Source organism: Pteronotus mesoamericanus, unplaced genomic scaffold (genome assembly GCF_021234165.1).
Source record: "Pteronotus mesoamericanus isolate MK-2021 breed Mesoamerican mustached bat unplaced genomic scaffold, CSHL_Meso_final contig_20, whole genome shotgun sequence".
NCBI lineage: Eukaryota > Metazoa > Chordata > Mammalia > Chiroptera > Mormoopidae > Pteronotus > Pteronotus mesoamericanus.
The window spans coordinates 15830639-15845158 of NW_026555085.1; positions in this window are offsets into that span (position 1 = coordinate 15830639).

Sequence of the window (14520 nt, forward strand, 5' to 3'; positions counted from 1 at the left end):
AAAAATACTTAGGAATTAGAGATGTGTTCCACAAAGAGAAAGAGAAGACTGAGGGCAAAGGTGGGGAGAGAGAGAGAAGAGGAAATGAGTTTCTAGTTTCCAATTTTGGTTTCTTAGAAAATCTGTGAAAAACTGCTTTCATAATACTATTTCCTCTTTTGATTGTTTTCCACATGCAATCAAGTTTTTTTCTAGTAAGCACAGTTTTAAGATCATGGGTTTATGAATCAAGCAGACTTAGGTTTGTATCCTCTTGTATAAAATAGGCAAAATAATCCTTACCTTCTGGAGTTGTTGTGAGAGATTAGGTGAGAGGATGTGTGTAAAATGCCAGCAGTGGCACTCTGTAACTGGCCCACGTACTGGCTCTTGTATGACAACCATAGAAGGGAGCTCACTTTTTCACTGGGAATCCCACAGGTGTCCCGGAATAGTTCTTTTTACTAATCAAATGAGGCTTTCTATTGTCCAGTCCATAAATATCCTTTGCCTAGTTTTATGAAATGGATAATAGCCTATTTTTCGCTGACTGTCAGACTTGGACTAAGCTGCAAAGGTTTCTTTGGGTTCTCTACTGTGTCCATAACCCATGGTCTCCCAGTGTCCTCATTGACTTCTCCATTCTTATACTCACTGAAGCACTAAGAGAAGGAATATATTTATTCTCCCATGTTTTTTATATAATAAATGAGAATAACAGAAAGAAGACATTAAAATCACTTTCTTGTATGAAGAATTTGTTGCAGTGTGGAGAGTATACTAAGCATTTTACGTGCATTATATCTAACCAGCATGACACACTTGTGAGGCAGATACTGTGACCCAACAAAGTGGGATTTGGCTGCTTGCCTCCAAACACAGGCGCAGCACAAAGACCGATGGGAAAGGAAAAGGTCTTTCTTAAAAGGTTGCTCAACTTAGGGGAAGTGGGAACTCCTCAGCTCGAGGCCAAACTCTTCTGCAAAACACAGAAAGAACCCAGCCACCCCCAGAGCTGCAGTCAGTGTCCAGATACCCACTCCATTCATATGTGTCCACCCATCTCTGTCACATGAACGGGTCTCCAGCTTCAAGCCCTCTCTCCCTGGTGTGCTCGTTTGTGGGGCCAGCATCGCCATTGCCTTGCCACAACTTCTTTCCTTTTCTTGGGGCTCCAGGCCACTGCTGACCATGCCACTGGTCATGCCAGGGTTTCCATCTGTGGAATCTGGTGCCCACTGTTGCTCATGCCCCTGGACTGTGGGTCCCTGCCTGTGGATCCCTGCACTGATATCTGAACAAGAGAAGACATTGTCTTGGACCCATATGGTGCAGAGCCACAGTGTTTTGTGGGCTGCTGCCAGTGGGGTGTGACCCAGCATGAGCAAGCTCCTGACCAGGTGAACAAGAGCAAAGAAAAAAGGGGCAAGTGGAGCCCAGCATCCACCGGGTCCTGTGCGCACTTCAGGCTCCCAACCAGGAGAGCGAGGGGAAGGCAAAAAAGGGGCAAGTCTCTGCTCATCCTCTGTTTAAAAGTCTGGACCCAAAATTCCACATGCAGTGAAAGCAACCAAATTCCCAGCCAGCCCAGCCAAGTGTTCATCACATTCATCAGCCTGCACAGCATCTCTGTCCCTCCTCCTGCCATCATGATAACCTCCAGGGTATACGTGTGTTGTGACGTTTTCAGCCCATGCACACTCTGTGCAAGCTTCCTCCAGCTCTGTCTTGAGCCATACTAGTTTGTTACCTTTACCTGAGGGTATGGAAACCTATCAAACACCAGGTGGGTCTTTAATTCTGCTCTCTGTGGTGCTTCCCAACCTGTTTCAAGGAGTCCTTCCCCTTTGCCAGATCCCCCCAAGTTACAGTATCATTATCCCCAGGTGACATCACAAACCGAAGTTTTGAGAGGTGAGTGATTTACCGTAAGCCACTTGGCTGATGCTGTTGCAGCCTTTAAGGCCTGTCTAGATTAGGTGGAGCGCTAGCTCTGTTGGCTGTGAAATCTTGGGTAGGGTGCTTAATTTCACTGGTTTCTCCTCTGTGAGTTGGGGAGAATACCAGTGCCTATGCCACAGCATTGTGGAGATAACTAACTAAATAATTTAATGCATGTCAAGCACTTAGTACTATGCCCTCCATACGATAATGCCAATTGTTAGGATGGTTCTTGTTTATACAGCCTTCATTGTCCTAGATAACAAAGAAAAATGGCTTGTTAGCAAGCATTAACATCGGTCCAGTTAGGGAATTTGGGGAAAGTGTTCTCTCTAAGCCCATCAAAGCCCTGAATGAAGATACCCACCTATTTTCTGGCCCTTGTGGCTAAGATCTCAGCCACATAGACTCATGGCTGACATTACTTCACAGTGACCATCCCTTGCAAGGTACACAGGTAATAATAGATGGACTTCACTTGTCTTACCCTCCAAGGTGATACTCAGTCCATTTCAGGGAGGCCTGTGTGAGGATTTGCAACATTGGGAGGGTCTGTTATTTGGGGTATTCATCTGCTCTCTCCCACCCTCATAGGTAGGGGGAATTAGCTGTTCATGTTATTGTATAAGAATCAGAGGCAGTACCATGATATAAAGAGGACAGTGGAAGAAGAGAAAAGCCATTCAAGGCCTGACTTGGGACAAGGAACTGGCTATGTGACTGTGGGCAGTGCTTCTGGGAGAGTCCCTTTCCTGTAAAATGACAGGGTAGAACTAGATCTCTAAGATCACATCTAATGCATGTAAATGGAAATTCCACAGAGCTCTTCTGAGCAATTAAGCAGTGTTTTGTTCAGGAATGATTTGCAAATCAAATACCTTTGTGTTGAACTGAAGACTTGCTCTGAGGTAGGAAGAATAAGGCAAAGGTTTAAAAAGCAAGAGTCAAAGGGATAGGTTGCTAGGGAAACAAGAACATAAATTTGCATCATTCATTTTCTGATTGGTGAGGGCAACTGGACTTTCTAAGGTCAGCTGACTCTGTGGTCAACAAATAGGGTTGTGAGATAAGAACAGTTGGTAGCTTTAGTTAACTCTTGTGCAGCAGGTAGAGTCAGAACTATGGCCAACAGTTGGAGCTGTAAGACATATTCACCAGGAGAGGCAGGATCATAAGGCAGGAACCAACACCTCAGTTCCCCCTGGAGTCTGCAAAACAAATTAATAAAACATGTTTTGTGGTGAAACAGGGAATGTAGTTCTTCAGGTAGACCAGGTAGAGAGTCAGAGTCTAGACTGCAAAGTGACCTAATCACTCGAGCAGGGTCAGAGACCAGTCTAAAGAAGGGCATGGATATTTGGTCACAAAATTATGATATTTGAATCCTCATGCTGATATTATATGTAAGAGTCTGAGACTCTTAGCCCTACGCTGCCTAGGAAACCAAAATAAAGCAAGATATTGTCCCTTGTTGATATACAAAAAGTTCAAATCTATAATAATTTTTATGAGTTTATTTGAGTCAAACTGATGATAATTGCTGGAAAACAAAATCTCAAGAGATTGAGAAAGTACTGTGGAGAATGGAAATTTTACAGCTTATTTTATACATTAGAAAAAGGAGGAGGTATATGGGGTTACATGAAATCCTTTGGTTCTAGAGTAAGGGGGCAGGAGAAAACAAAGCCAGGAAATGTCTGAGATTGGACAAAAGAGGCAAAATCAAGAAACACGTACTTCTTTTACACTGTTGGGTGCAGGATAGCTAATTAACATTAGAGATGGTATTCAGGCAACAAGATAGCCATAAGGGTTACTGTGTATGGTGCCAGGGTGGGTACTGGAACTATTGGAGGAACACTTTGTAAGGTATATGATTGTCTAACCAGTATGCTGTACACTTGAAGCTAATACTAAATAATACTGAATGTAAACTGTAATTGAAAAATACATTTTTTTAAATTTAAAAAAGTAGATGATGATAAGGGGCTCTCTATGGTCTGTGCTCTCATTCTGCGCTTGGCCCTGAGAGGTCTGGAAAGGATGATTACTCTGACATTCCAAAGGCATGTTATATTAGATGCAAAGGCAATAGATAGGCTCAGTTAAGGTAAAGATTGACCTTTCTCAAGGAAACTACAAGCTTAGGATGTGACTACCCTCTATGACCTGCTTTCAGTCAGGAATTTTTATGTTCAAACCACCCTATGTGGTGGTTACATTCAGTCTCTGAGTTTGTAAGGCCATCATGCAGGCTGTTCCAGTCCACAGTGAATGTATACCAGGCATCCAATCTGGATATTTAAGATTTTCATATTTGCTAGAATCAGTGATTTTTGACTACACAAAGCCTTGAATTAACTAAGGAAATGACAAGCAATGACTTTTTTGTCACCAGGGAAGATCTAAAGGAAGCGGAGTCTCCCTGCCTCCTTCCATCCCTCCCTCCCTCCTTCCCTCTTTCCTTCATGTCTTTTTGCCATTCTCCAAGTATGTATGGACTCTGTGTTTTGAACCTAGTATTATGCTTGTTTTTGAGAATCAAAAGAAGAGAGTAAGGCCTGAATAGGCTGGTGTTCAGAGATATTTTATTCCACTTGGGTTGCCTGTTGCCTAGAAGCATAACTATGCTTACTTAAAAAAAAAGAATAAGGAAATTTTAATTAAAATATTGGAAGATGTTGTTGTCTTGGCTTTATAGATGAGCCATGGAAGTTGTTAAATTGCATTTTGTTCCTTGAAATTCATGTGTTGAACTCCTATCCCCCAGCGTCTCAGAAGGTGACCTAATTTGGGAAGAGGGTCATTGTGGATATATTGGGTTGGCCAAAAAGTCCACTTAGTTTTTTCTGTAAAATGAAAGACACATTTTTCATTTTCACCAACAACTTTGCTGATTTAGGTATTTTGAGAATGTTGGCCATCTCTCCTGTGGTATAATGTTGTTTGTTCTCAATTAATGTCTCGATTTGATTACTGTCAAATTCAACTGCTCTACCCTACCCTGGAGCACTGTCCAGAAAGGTATCTCCAGCATAAAACTTTGCAAACCACTTTTGACATATTTGATTAGTCACAGCATGTTCTCCATACATTACACAAATCTTTTTTTGCTTTTCAGTTGTGTTTTTACCTTTCTTGAAATAATAAAGCATAATACACCAAAAGTGATGCTTATTTTCTTCCATCTTCAATATTACAATGGCTACACAAAAATTCACCAATTTTGATAATTTTTTAAATGGACGTTGATGTGACAGCTGTCACAATACAATTTAATATGATTGTTTTGAATGAAGTTAAAGATAACTAAGCACTACTAGAGCCCTCATACAGAAAAAACAAAACAAACTTTGGCCAACCCAATAATTAGATAAGGTCATGTCGAAGTAGTAGATTGGTCTCTAATGCAGTGTGGCCAGTGCACTTACAAAAAGAAACATATTGAAGGAAGACACTATGAAGAGACACAGGTAGAAAACTGTCATCTATAAGATAAGAAGAGAGGCCCAGGACAGATCCTTTCCTCTGTTAAATAACAAAATTCAATGGAATAAATTTAAAGATCTAATTGGCTATATTAAGTGATTTATGAATTGGGCAGCAACCCAATCAGCACCTAGAGAGATGTTCCGAAGGGCTGTACAAAATGAAAGGTTTTTATAGGAAGAAGAGTGGGACAAAAGAATTATTAACAAAAGAAAAAAAGGATTATTTTTAGACCAGGACACCTTTTGGGGGTAATGGAATGACAAGGGTTTTTATCATGGAGATTGACACTTTTTGTTATGGAAGATAGAGAGGGTCCATATGACAGATTACTTCATTGGCATTGTAATGGAGGTGCAGAGTGGGGTCCCCTGAAAATAGCAGAACATATCCCCCACAACCCTCATTTGAGGGTAGGGGGAAGTGGATGATATGGTGTTTAAGATACTTTGCACAATGGCAAGTTAATGGCTGTGTATCTCCTTAAGGGAAGAGGACTGCCACCTAGGGCGAAAGGTGTGCCTGACTTTAAGAGAGTATAGTGACTTGTGACACAGCCCAGAGGAGCCAGATGCCCAACCCGGATGCCCCTATATCTCTGGTAACCCTTGCCCTGACTAAAGATGGCACCTGAAAAAAGGTAAAAGATACAGGGGAACTGGCAAAAATGGCAGATGCTAACACATCATAGGAAGAGCTAGATATGAGGTCACATAGGAAGTTCTGGGTTGAGCATTTAAAATGAGGGCAGGCTGAATGAAAAGAAGGAGAAGCCATGCAGTCTGGAGTGAGAGAGGAGATACTTCTGCTTCTCTGAAGGACGTATGAAGAAGCCACTCTCTTGGGACGTGTGCCTCCCTGGATGCCACCGTGATCCAGTGTAAAATGGCACATGTTTTCCTGAACCATTACGTGGAGGCTGAGAAGAACACACACCAGATCCTGAAGGAGTGAGCTGCTGTGAGAGGATGGCAACTTTGAAACCCACAAGTGCACATTCCAGAGAGGATGGAGACTTGTTTGTGTGACCAGCTGATGGACAGATAAGGATATCTGGGCATGGTTTTGGTTTTTTGCCTTTTGGGAAGCAAGTGAGGCTCTGGGTCTTGTGCAAAAGAAGGGCTCTGAGCAAGAGTACCCTCAGCCCCCCAAGGTTGGAATCCTGTTAATAAAGACCTCTTTTCTTTAACACTAATTGTTGCGTCAAGTGTTAAGGCACCATGTGGTTGAGCCCTGGTTTGCCTGGTTACAATTTGATCAGAAAATTCCACACTAGTTGATTAAGATTATATTTCTGGGAGAGGTTGAAACAGCAAGTAGGTCAGATATTAATTCTAGGTTTAGTATCAAGGGCTTTAACATAAGTGATGCAATTTTGGGCCTATAATTTCCTCTTTAACACTTCATAGCCCTCAGATGGCACTAATTCTGCTGACAGCTTGATTTCAGACTTCTATCCTTCAGCACTGTGAAATGATACATTTTTGTTGTTAAAGCTACCCAGTTTTTGGTACTTTGTTATGGAAGCTCCTGAAAACTCTGCAAACTAATACAGAAGTCTTTTAAATGACAGCATTTGAGATAGTTAATTCTATGTGTCACCTTGACTGGATTGAAGGATGCCCAGATATCTGACTATCCATTATTTCTGGCTGTGTCTTGAGGGTCTTTCTGAAAGAGGTCAACATTTGAATCATGGACTCAGGAAAGCAGATTGCCCTCTCCAACATGGTTGGGCATCATTCAGTCCACTGAGGGCTTGACTAGGACAAAAGGTAGATGAAGGAGGAAATCACCTTTTCTTTTTCCTGACTACTTGTTTGAGCTGAAACATCAGTCATCAGTTTTTTCATGTTCTTGGACTGGTATTTACCCCATCTACTCCCCTGGTTCTTCGGCCTTTGGATTTGGGCTAGAATTACACCAGCAGATTTCCTGGGTCTCCAGTTGGCTAATGGCAGATTGTGTCCTCTGAAATCTCATGATCCAATTCCTCATAACAAATCTCATAATAAATTTCCATATATCTGTATATAAAGTTCAGTGTCTCTGGAAAACCCTGATATAGTATTGATCATAGAATGAGGATATTCTCTGATTATTCACTGCCATGTCTCTAAACACAGTTACCTAGCATATCAGAAGGACTTAAATGTTTCTCTAATGGCACTATATTTTTTTTAGTTAATAAATTTTATTTTTGTCATTACCATTTAGTCCCCTTATACCTCCCACCTCACCATAATCACCACACTGTTGTCTATGTCCATGAGTCTTTTTCCTTTCTTGTTCAGTCATATGGTATTTATCTTTCTCTGACTGGCTTATTTCACTTAGCATAATGGTCTATGGATCCACCCATACTGTCATAAAGGGTAAAAGTTTCTTCTTTCCTATGGCAGAGTAGTATTCCATTGTGTAAATATACCATAGTTTTTTATCCACTCATCTACTGATGGACACTAATCATCAGAAAAATGTAAATTAAAACTGCAATGAGATATAATTTCAATGACACTATTAAATACAGTGTATTTTGAAGAGTAGACTCAAGATTATAACCCAGAGCTTTTGACTCTTAGTTCAGAGATATTTCCAATATATCAAAAGGATAAATAACATTGTATATTTCAATGAGCTTCAGCATAGCTATTAGGTTTTTATTTTGGCCAATGATTATTTGAATTACATGAAAGCTCTTCTGGCTATGGAAAATTTTTTACATCTTATTTTTATAAATCAGTATTTTTTTAATACATTCTAAAAACTGTACCACAGGACAAAGCATTCAGAGTATATCTCCATAAAATAAAAGCAACTAGTTAGATAATGCAATCAAGAATCTTATTGTGGGTATGGGGGGATAAATGGTGATGGACAGAGACTTGACGGAGTGGTGAACACACAATACAGTGTACAAATGATGTATTTTAGAATCATGCAACTGAAACCTATATAATTTTTGTTAACCACTGTCACCCCAATAAATTCAATAGAAAGGAAAAAATAAAAATAAAAAATTTAAAAATTTATCAAAAGAATCAATGCAAGCATAATTTTCTTCTCTGAAAGTTCTATGACTTTTCCATTAAGGTAAAATTGTTCTTGCATTCTTTGTGCTCCCACTGCATTTGTGCCCAGCTCATTGGAGTCAATATTATTTAATTTCCAGATTTAGGTGAATTAGCTACAAAAATAAAGAAGTGAGTGTCTAAGAATATAACTGTTAGATATTATGGCAGGCAGCCTCAAAAATGGCCCCAAATAACCCTGTCTCCTGATATTCACATCCTTGTATAATTTTTTCCCCTTCAACGTGGACTGTACTTACTGAGTTGTTTCAAATGAATAGAATTTGGCAAAAGTGTTGAGATGTTATTTCTGAGATTAGATTATAAGAAGACTGGGGCTTCTTCTTAATTGACCTCTCTCACTCACTCACTCTGAGAGAAGCCAGCTGCCACTTTGCAAATGCCCTTATGGAGAGACCCACATGGCTAGGTGCTGATGTCTGCAGCCAACAACCAGCAAGGACCAGAGGCCACGTGAGTGAGCTTGGAAGCAGATACTGTCCACCCCCTAATCCTCCCATCCAGCCTTGATATGATTTCAGAATGAGACACAGGGAAAGTCAATAAATTGTCAAGTTCATATACCTAGCAAATACCGAAGCCAAAATTTCTGTCTCTTCTTTGCCTCTCAATCCAATTGTTTCTTGCATGTCTTTAGTCTTCTCCTCTTCTTATTCTCTCTGTTCCCTCTCCCTTGGTTATTTCATCCATTCCTATAGAATTATTTGACAAGACTATTCTTATGACTTCAAAATTGGTATCACTAGCTTTCTGTCATTAAAGTCCAACTATGAATGGTCAAGTGCCTCTACTAGGATGACCTGTATCATCTCGAACTCAAGATTTCTTCATTTATAAAATATGATAGCTATTCCATGTGGCCTGATACAACGTGTCATTTAGCTGTGAGATTCAAAGGAATTTAGGTCCCAAACTAAATTCATCATTATCCATTTCTTCTCCCTAAATTCTTCCTCCTTCAGATTCCCTGCCCATCTTCTTGCTATAAGTCTCTTATCAGCCAGGTTCAAAATTTTGTAAAATTCTCATCCTTTCTCTTCTTTACCACCCTCATACATACAACAAGTTCTGGACCTGGAGAGCATTTTTCTAAGTGAAATAAGTCAGTCAAAGAAAGATGAGAGCCGTATCATTTCACTCATATATGGAATCTAATGAACAAAATAAACAACATAGAAACAGACTGATAGAGAACAGACTGACAGCTCTAAGAGGTGAGGGGGTTGTGGGGATGGGTTATAAAGTTAAGGAATAAAGAAAAAAAATTCATAGATGCAGACAACAGTATGGTGATTATCAGAGGGAAAGTGAGGTGGAGAGAGGCAGAAGAGGGTACAGGGAAGATAAATGATGATGGAACAGCCATGGCGTGGGGTGGTGAAAACACACAGTGCAATGTACAGATGACATATCATGGAATTGTGCACCTGAAACTTACATAATTTTATTAACCAGCGTTATCCCAATAAATTCAAAAACAAAGAAATTTTTTTTATTTTTTAATGACATTTATTTTATTTATTTTTTGTATTTTTATATATTATTTTTAATGTTTTATTGTTTATGCTATTACAGTTGTCCCAATTTTTCCCCCTTCAGCTCCCTCCACCCAGCTCACCACCCACTTCTGTAGTCAATCCCCACTCTGTTGTCCATGTCCATGGGTCTTTCATGTATGTTCTTTAAACTAAAAAAAGAATTTTATTGTTTGGTATTTATGATATTAAATATGTTGGTAGGATTTAATTGATTACATAGAAATTTTCACCCCAAAGAAGCAAAATACACATTCTTTTCAAATGCATATGAAACATTTTCAAAGATAGACCACATGGTAGGACACAAAACAAGCCTCAAAAATTCAAGAAAATTGAAATCATATCAAGCATGTGCTTAGATGACAACAACTTGAAACTAGAAACCAATATCAAGGAAAAAACTCAAAAACAGTCAAATACATGGAGACTGAATGATGTTTTTAAATAATGAATGACTCAGCAATGAGATCAAGGAAGAAATCAAAAAGTATCTGGAAACAAATGAAAATGAACACATAACCACCCAAAACTTATTGGACACAGTGAGGACAGTACTGGGAGAGAAGTTTATAACAATACAGGCCTACCTAAAGAAGATAGGAAAATATCAAATAAACAACCTGACCCTTCATCTACAAGAACTAGAGGAACAACAACAAACAAAGCCTAGAGTCAGTAAAGGAAGAAAATTATCAAGATAAAAGCAGAATTAAATGACAGAGAGATTCAAAAAACAATTCAAAGGATCAATAAATCCAGGAGCTGGTTCTTTGAAAAGATAAACAAAACTGACAAGCCTTTAACCACACTCATCAAGAAATATAGAGAGAGGACCCAAATAAATAAAATCAGAAATGAAAGAGGAGAACTTACAACCAATGTCACAGAAATACAAAAAAAATTGTAATAAATTACTATAAACAACTATGTGCCAAGAAATTGGACAACCTGGGTAAATGGACATATTTCTAGAAACCTACCATTTTCTAAAACTGAATCAAGAAGATGCAGAAAGCCCGAACAGACTGATGACAACTACTGAAACTGAAGCAGTAATCAAAAAACTCTTGGCACACAAAAGCCCTGCACTAGATGGCTTCATAGGTGAATTTTACCAAACATTTAAGGAAGCACTAACTCCTATCCTTCTTAAACTATTCCAAAATATTCAAGAAGAGGAAAGACTCCCAAACTCTTTATGTGCCAGTATCATCCTAGTTCCAAAACCAGATAAAGACACAAGAAAGAAAACTGCAGGCCAATATCTCTGATGAACACAGATGCTAAAATCCCCAACAGAATATTGGCAATCTGGATTCAGCAATATATTAAAATGATCATACAATATGATCAAGTGGGATTTATCCCAGGGCTGCAAGGACAGTACCATGTGCACAAATCAATAAATGTTGATATACATCATATAAACAAAATGAAGGACAAAAACCACATGATCATAACAACAGATGCTGAAAAAGCATTTGATAAAATCCAGCACCCATTTATGATAAAAACACTCAGCAAAGCGGGAATAAAGGGAGCCTACCTCAACATAATGAAAGCCATATACAAGAAACCTACAGCCAACATTATACTCAATGGACAAAACCTAAAAGCTTTCCCCTTAAGATCAGGAACAAGACAAGGGTGTCTGCTTTCACCACTCTTATTCAACATAGTAATGGAAGTACTAGCCACAGAGATCAGACAAGAAAAAGAAATAAAAGGCATCCAAATTGGAAAGGAGGAAATAAAACAGTCATTATTTGCAGATGACATGATACTATACATAGAAAACCCTATAGTCTCCACCAAAAAACTACTCAGCCTATTCAGTGAATTTGGCAAAATAGCAGGATACAAAGTCAATATTCAGAAGTTGATGGTATTTTTGTACACCAACAAGTGGATTTCAGAAAGAGAAACTTGGAAAAAAATCCCATTTACTATAGCAACAAGAAAAATAAAGTACTAGGAATAAATTTAACCAAAGAGGTAAAAAACCTGTATGCAGAAAACTATACAACACTGAAGAAAGAAATTAAGGAAGGTACAAATAAATGGACACATATACCATGTTCATGGGTTAGAAGAATTATCATTAAAATCTCCATTCTACCCAAAGCAATCTATAGATTCAATACAATTCCTATTAAAATACTAATAGCATATTTCATTGATTTAGAACAAATATTTCAAAAAATTCTATGGAACCAAAAAAGACCCCAAATAGACTCAACAATCTTGAGAAAAAAAGAACAAGGTAGGAAGGATCACAATATGTGACAACAAACTATATTACAAGGCCACTGTAGTCAAAATAGTCTGGTACTGTAGTAAGAATAAACACATAGATCAGTAGAACAGAATAAAGAGCCCAGAAATAAGTCCATGTCTCTATGGTCAATTAATATTTGAGAAAGGGGGCAGGAGCATAGAATGGAGCAAAAATAACCTCTTCAATAAATGGTGTTGGGAGAACTGGACCGGTACATGCAAAAAAAGAAAAAGAAAAAAGAAATTAGACAACCAGCTTATACCATACAGCAGAGTAAACTCAGAATGGATAAAAGACTCAAATATAAGTCATGGCACCATAAAAGTCCTAAAGAAAGACAGGCAGGAAAATTTCAGATATCCCACATAGCAGTATATTTGCCAATATATCTCCTACTAGCAGTGTCTAACTTTTTGGCAGCTCTGGACCACACTGGGAGAAGAGATGTCCTGGGCTACACATTAAAAACACAAACACTAACGAAAACTGATGAGCAAAAAAAAGGTTTAAAGTAGGTATATGACTTTGTGTTGGGCCACATTCATAGCCATCCTGGGGCACACATTGGATACCCCTACAGCTAGGACAAGGGAAATAAAGGAAAAAATAAACAAATGGGACTACATCAAACTAAAAACTTCTGCACAGCTAAAGAAAGAAATCATCATCAAATTGAAAAGGGAACCAACCACATGGCAGAACATATTTGCCAATGATACCTCAGACAATGGTTTGACCTCCCAAATATATAAAGAACACATACAACTCAACACCAGGAAAACAAATAATCCAATTAAAAAATGAGCAAAGGACTTAAATAGACACTTCTCCAGGGTGGACATCCAGATGGTCCATAGACATATGAAAAGATACTGAACATCACTAGCCATCAGAGGGATGCAAATTAAAACCACAATGAGATATCACCTCACACCTGTCAGGTTGGCTATCATTAATAAATCAACAAACAACAAGTGCTGACAAGGATGTGGAGAAAAAGGAACCCTAGTGCACGGTTGGTGGGAATGCAGATTGGGACAGCCACTGTGGAAAACAGTACAGAATTTCCTCAAAAAACTAAAAATGGAACTGCCTTTTTGATCCAGTGATTTTGCTGCTGGGAATATACCCTAAGAATCCCAAATCACCAATTCAAAAGAACCTATGCTTCCCAATGTTCATAGCAGCACTATTTATAATAGCGAAGTGCTGGCAACAGCCTAAGTGTCCATCATTAAATGAGTGGATCAAAAAACTGTGGTATATTTACACAAGAGAATACTACACAGCACAAAGAAGAAAAAACTCCTACCTTTGCGACAGCATGGACGGAACTGGAGATTATTATGCTAAGTGAAATAAGCCAGTTGGTGAAAGACAACTACCATACAATCTCATCCATAACAGGAATCTAATGAACAAAATGAACTAATAAACAAAGCAGAACCACAGGAATGGAAACATAGAACAGACTGACAGTGACCAGAGGGGAGTGGGGAAGAGGATAATGGTGGAAAGAAGGGGAAGGGACTAGTCAAAGAACATGTGTGAATGACCCACATACCTGGACAACAGCGTGGGAATTAACTGTCGGAAGAGGGGGTGGAATGGGTGGAGAAGGGAAAAGGGGGAAAATTGGGACAACTGTAATAGAACAACAGGAAAAATTATTTTAAAAAGATTTTGGTAGGATTTATTTTATAACAGCACACATTATTTGGTATTGCTTGAGGGAGAGAGTCCCAAATAGCTTTGTTTCTGCCAAAAAGATTGCTAAATTTTTTTTCTTACTGGTGTTCCTGTTGTTGGTGCAAAGTCTATGGGCCTGATACTTGAGAGGTCAAAACTTACAATATCAGAGTAAGCAAACTTATGGTGAAGGAACAATTGTTTATCCATACATAAGAAAAAATGAGCCTAATTCATAGTGCACTAAATATAAAAATATGAAAAATGAGTCATAGATTTGAAAATAAAGCTGATATTTCTATACAAAAAGGAATGTGGCTTTGGGTTAGACAAATATGAATTCCATGTGACTCTGACAGCATGATTTGTAATAGAAGCAGTAGTAAATAAGAACTGCTGCTATTCAAGAGATATATAATTGCTGATGTTCTTTCCAAACTAAACATTCTTGCACCTGCACAGAGCTTAGGATCAATGTAAACGTCTCTGGGGGAAAAAGAAATCTTTACTTTTA